This window comes from Montipora foliosa, chromosome 4, assembly GCF_036669935.1.
Source record: "Montipora foliosa isolate CH-2021 chromosome 4, ASM3666993v2, whole genome shotgun sequence".
NCBI lineage: Eukaryota > Metazoa > Cnidaria > Anthozoa > Scleractinia > Acroporidae > Montipora > Montipora foliosa.
The window spans coordinates 13578097-13583096 of record NC_090872.1 but is presented as its reverse complement, the minus strand read 5'-3'; the positions used below and the strand labels follow the sequence as shown (position 1 = coordinate 13583096).

The following is a 5000-nucleotide window of genomic DNA, read 5'->3' as shown; positions in this document are numbered from 1 at the left end:
GCGACCTTCTGATTACTAGGTCGGATGCTTTATAATTGAGCTATAAAAGACCCATTTGTTATCAGAAATAACCGATGTGGCTGGAGGAGCCAAACAGTTCTCGCTATCGTCGCAAGCATGTGTACATTAAAAAAAAATACGCAGACGCGTTTTCTGAGATAACAAAAAGTAATTATGAGCTTGCATACGTTATCTTTGAGTATACTTGCTTCGCCAGTGAGAATCATACAGTCCATAATTAATGTACGTAGTGCTGACTTTTCGAGGCAAACTAACCGCCCTTAAGCAATTATATATAGCGCCGACTTGACTTAAAGCAAATAATTGAGCCTTCATAATGACTATGAGCATTCACAAGGACATTTAGGAGTAGACAAAAATAGCCTTAAGGGCCCACAGACGGATTTTTCGCGCGTTGCTAAGGAAGTGAAAAGTCACTTCCGGTAACTGACGACATCATATCATTAGCTGACAAGAAAACCCACTCACAAGCAAAAGTCACCGCACAAACTGCTGTTTCCATCGAGGGTTTTTCCTCGCCCTTCCTAGCGCTCGTTCTCAGATCAACTGCGCATGCGTAAACGAACTGACTTCCGGTTTGAGAAAAAGCTAAATTTCCGGCGGTTTTAAATTGAATTAATTTTTTTTACATGGCACGTTTCACCCCCAAATATAGAATATAGCTAAGCATTGATTTTTTAAAATCATCTTTTTTGAAAAAGTTATGGGCATTTCAGTATCGTTTATGTCTTTAAAAAGAACATTTTTTCAAAATAAAAAGAAAGCCATGCCTGGCTGGATGCAAAAACGAATATAAATTATCAAACCATCGATTAAATACCAAAATTGCGTAGCACGGCGACAAATTGAGAGTTTTCTTTTATTGGTCACGTGACCATGGGCGTGGTATGATGACGTCATATTTAGGGTCATTGGCTTACAGAAGTTGCAAACTGACCAAAATAATGCCAAATTCTCTCAAATTACTTAACCATTACATCCTTAACAACGCACCCCAAAAAATACGTCAGTGGGCCGTTAACAAGGAAATGCTGAATTTCAGCCTATACGGTTCTCTTTGCTGAAGAAGAGTTGATAGAAATGATCGACACATCTTGGAGATAAGAACGTTGTTTGTTTGTTTTGTGAAACTCACGTTAAACTTCTTCAGAATGATATCGAGTTCAGCCTAGTTATAACGTAGAATTCTGGAATTAGCCAATGAATAAATCTTGCTACTTTTAAGCAGATTCGCCTTTAAGAAGTAGCAACTTTCTTTCTTCTTCCTTGCATATCTAGTTTTATAGTTTCACACCCAGGGGACAGCTGGTACTGACAACGATTCAGCTAAGCATAAAATCATACAAAACAATATTAAGGAGTCGTTACAGAATTCTTTATGTGATAGTTGGGCTTGATAAAAATAAATGAGTAAAATTTAATGGTGCATTTTGTGTTAGCATAACATTAATTAATATAATTTACGATCAATACTTCATCAATGCAAACATTTCATCGTCAGCACCTATTGCAGTTTTTCTTTAATTGAGTTTTATCTCGGGGAAGGTCGACCGCAGCGTGTTGAGCAATATGTTTTCTACCTTTGACCAATCAAACTGTTCGGAAGCCGCCAATATGTATAATTAGTATAAATACATATGTGATTATACAAAATCGCGCGCTGTCATTGGCTCGCTATCTCGGATTATCAGCCGATAATCACCTCGACAGACAAAATGGCTGCCAGTAGTCGTTTTGCCACTGTAAGTGAAGATGATTTCGCGTTGAAATCTTTTTTTTCTTCTCTTTTTTGAAATAATCACCTGTGTATTTATCCTAAAACAATTATTCGCCTCAGGCTCAGTGATTATAGGATTAATGAAATGTTGACTTTTCTACCCCCTACATTCTTTTGGAGTGTTTTCCAAAATATCGTGCGGATGCCAAAATGGATGTAATAAAAGGAGTTCAATGTTATCATCATTTCATTCAAATGTTTAAACTTCAACAGTACATCATGTTAGATGATATCCAATAAATCTGGAGTCTAAAATTATAATTAAACTTTGAGCAAATGATGAAATGAAAGCTCTCGCACGTTTTTCATCGACGTTGTCGTTGTTAAACGAAATTAACCGAAACCCTTGTCTTTTTTTAAAGTTTACTTGATTGAAATTGCTGCCAAAATTCAGGCATTGCAACAAAAAGATATTGTGGACCGACAATCCTTTGACAAACTACGGAAAAAAAGGAAGGCCTGTTGCGGTCTGATTCGACCCGCCGGCGGCTGCTTCCTCGTGGAATGCTCCAATTTTGCCTTGCGCAGCCGATGGTTCTCACTCAAATATCTGGTAACTTGGTAGTAATTGATATTATGGATCTGTTGAAATTGTTCTCTGATTGTAAGTCCATTTACTACATCAGGATTGTGAGGATTTATGTTTTTCTTCAAGCTAAAAAGTCACAAGTATCAAATTGAGCGTAGTACGGAAAGGAAACTCAATCTTAAATTAAGTCAGATCCACGCTGTAATGCCATTGATGAGAAAGAAAAGGAAAAAAAATGATCCGCGTTGAAATTAAAAGTGACTGTATCTGACACTTAACCTGCCACCGAGGCAGCAACACCGTTTCTTTAAAAACGTCTTGGAACCCTTTATTCAAACGTTTGAAGCAAAGGTTCACTAAGTCTTTTCGGGAATTTCCAGGGTAAGGTAGTAAAATCACCTGACGGTTAAGTATCGAGAGCACAAACGCACCTCTTGCGGAGACTCCTTACCTTATTACTTTGACAAGTTAAGCCAGGAGGATCCAATGTTACTGATCACGACGAGAGTGAAAATATTGTCCTCGTAAGTTGTTTCGCCGCTTTTTTTAACGGGGTATCACGTGGTTAACTATTAAAGAAACATAAGAGGGCAATATTGATAATCAAATAACACGACATTTACTTCGGCATTATTTGCCAACCACCGGTAAACAAGTGAGAAGTAACTTCCTTCGCAGTTAAGGAAGTCGTTTGCATATCTTCCTCGTATCTAAAAACTGTCGATTATCGGGAATGAAGATGGGCAAAAGACACAAGTACACAAATTGATGGTTGCTGCCAATTTCCCGGGATTGGTCCGTAATGTGATTTTGCTGGTGACGACTTTCAGCGTGATCCGTTTTTTTCTGCAGCTACGGCCTGCCGTTACTCTACCCTTATTCAGTTATTTTCTTCGTCCTCTGCCTAACTCAAAAGCTTGTTGATTATCTTTTAAACGGTCCAAAGGATGGCCCTCTTTCTTTCTTACACGAAAATTTCTTAATTTATCAAGGGGGAGTTCGGAAAGGTCCGCCGTCTCTCTTGAATGTATTGAATTTTGTTTTCTCTAAAAGCTCACCCTTTCTTTCCTGTTTTCATTCGATCTTCACTTTCGGCGATAGTTCAACTTAATTTAAAAGCAAGTGCGTGTTGTCCTAAGTAGCGTGTATGTATATATGGAAAGAACTCAAGTGAGGCCATCGCTACTGTGTGCATGTGATGGATGAAGAACCTTCGCTTCCACAGCATCAGGAACTTCTTATGCAACACCCAAGGACAGAGGAAAATCTCTGACCCGGGTGGGAATCGAACCCACGACCTCCGGATTAGATCACCGTTGCTCTACCGACTGAGCTACAAGGCCAGACGGGAGCAGGCCGTGGGAGTTTGAGGACAAGTCGGCTCGGCCCAAGCCAAGTACTAAGTGCAAGTGCGTGTTGTCCTAAGTAGCGTGTGTATGTATATATGGAAAGAACTCAAATGAGGCCATCGCTACTGTGTGCATGGCTTGGGCCGAGCCGATTTGCCCTCAAACTCCCACGGCCTGCTCCCGTCTGGCCTTGTAGCTCAGTAGGTAGAGCAACGGTGATCTAATCCGGAGGGATTCGGAGGTCGTGGGTTCGATTCCCACCGGAGTCAGAGATTTTTCTCTATCCTTGGGTGTTGCATAAGAAGTTCCTGATGCTGTGGATCAGCGAAGGTTCTTCATCCATCACATGCATACAGTAACGATAGCCATGTTGTTGGCCGAATCTTAAGTTAAAAATTTTCGCGCCTTTCTGCCGTACTCGTCCCAAGTCTCCGGTATACGCATCCAACCGTCCCAGCCTACCGTTGTCCACTATCTTAAAGTCCCTATACTAAGTTTGACTACAAACTGGTTGTTCTTCAACGTCTTCAATCAGTGTATACCACGCAATAAGAATTAAGCAATAGAGGAGGAAGAGTTGGAAGGATTCGAGACAGTTATGCAAACCGGAGACCGTTATTCGAGCGTTTGCATAACTGTCGAGAATTCCCCCAACTCTTCCGAACGTTTAGATGAGGCTATGGAAACACGGAAAAAAGTCCTCTGTTGCTTTTATAAAATATTTCTCAAAGATAATTCGACAGGTGAAGGCAAATGCTGAGGTTTTTTTTTAACTTTTTGATTGAAACACATTTTCTTGATACACGTTCATATTTCCTACCAACCAATCAAAACGCGCGTCGGACAACACATAACCAATCAAAATTCGTCTGATGTCACAGCCGTGTTTCCATTCTCTCATCTAAACAAAGCTATTGACCAATGAGAGTGCGCGTAGCATCCTAATTATTTTATAAAACCACATTGGCCTCTTTCAAAAATACCATAATGGCGGAGCTCAGGCGCAAGTGCGGCAGCGGAGCACCATGGGTAAGATTTTTAAGGATATCTATCCATGCGAGAAATTTGGGTTATGACGTCAGCGTACACCCGTCCGTACAGACTGTCGGGGTGGACGTGGCGAGACAGGACAGCCTCTGCGGACGGGAGTGTTCGGGACAGCTTTGGCAGCCTGCGTTTTTCTGGTGGGAAATCATATTAGTGAAGAGCAATGGGATAAAGATTAAAGAGCAGAAAAGAGCACGAGAGAAGAGGCGACGATATTTGAGAAATTTATGCGAAGAAAGTCTCTAGAGAAGTCGAGGAAGGAGAAGAAGAGAAAATT

The 5000-nt window shown here is 40.7% G+C and overlaps 1 protein-coding gene and 1 non-coding gene across 10 annotated transcripts in view; both read right to left on the bottom strand.

Annotated features, from left to right (window-relative positions):
- Positions 1-5000, bottom strand: part of LOC137999937 (neuropeptide Y receptor type 1-like) — a 28137-nt gene that overhangs the window by 4966 nt on the left and 18171 nt on the right. For 6 of the 9 annotated variants that reach the window (XM_068845943.1, XM_068845940.1, XM_068845941.1 and 3 more), the window contains one exon: positions 2779-2896. The exons of the other annotated variants lie outside the window; for them this stretch is intronic. The gene's annotated coding sequence lies outside the window, so the exon portion shown is untranslated. The remainder of the gene's footprint in view (positions 1-2778; positions 2897-5000) is intronic. 9 annotated transcript variants of the gene reach the window in all.
- Positions 3598-3670, bottom strand: Trnar-ucu (transfer RNA arginine (anticodon UCU)). Its single transcript has one exon. It is a non-coding gene; the product is annotated as a tRNA-Arg (tRNA).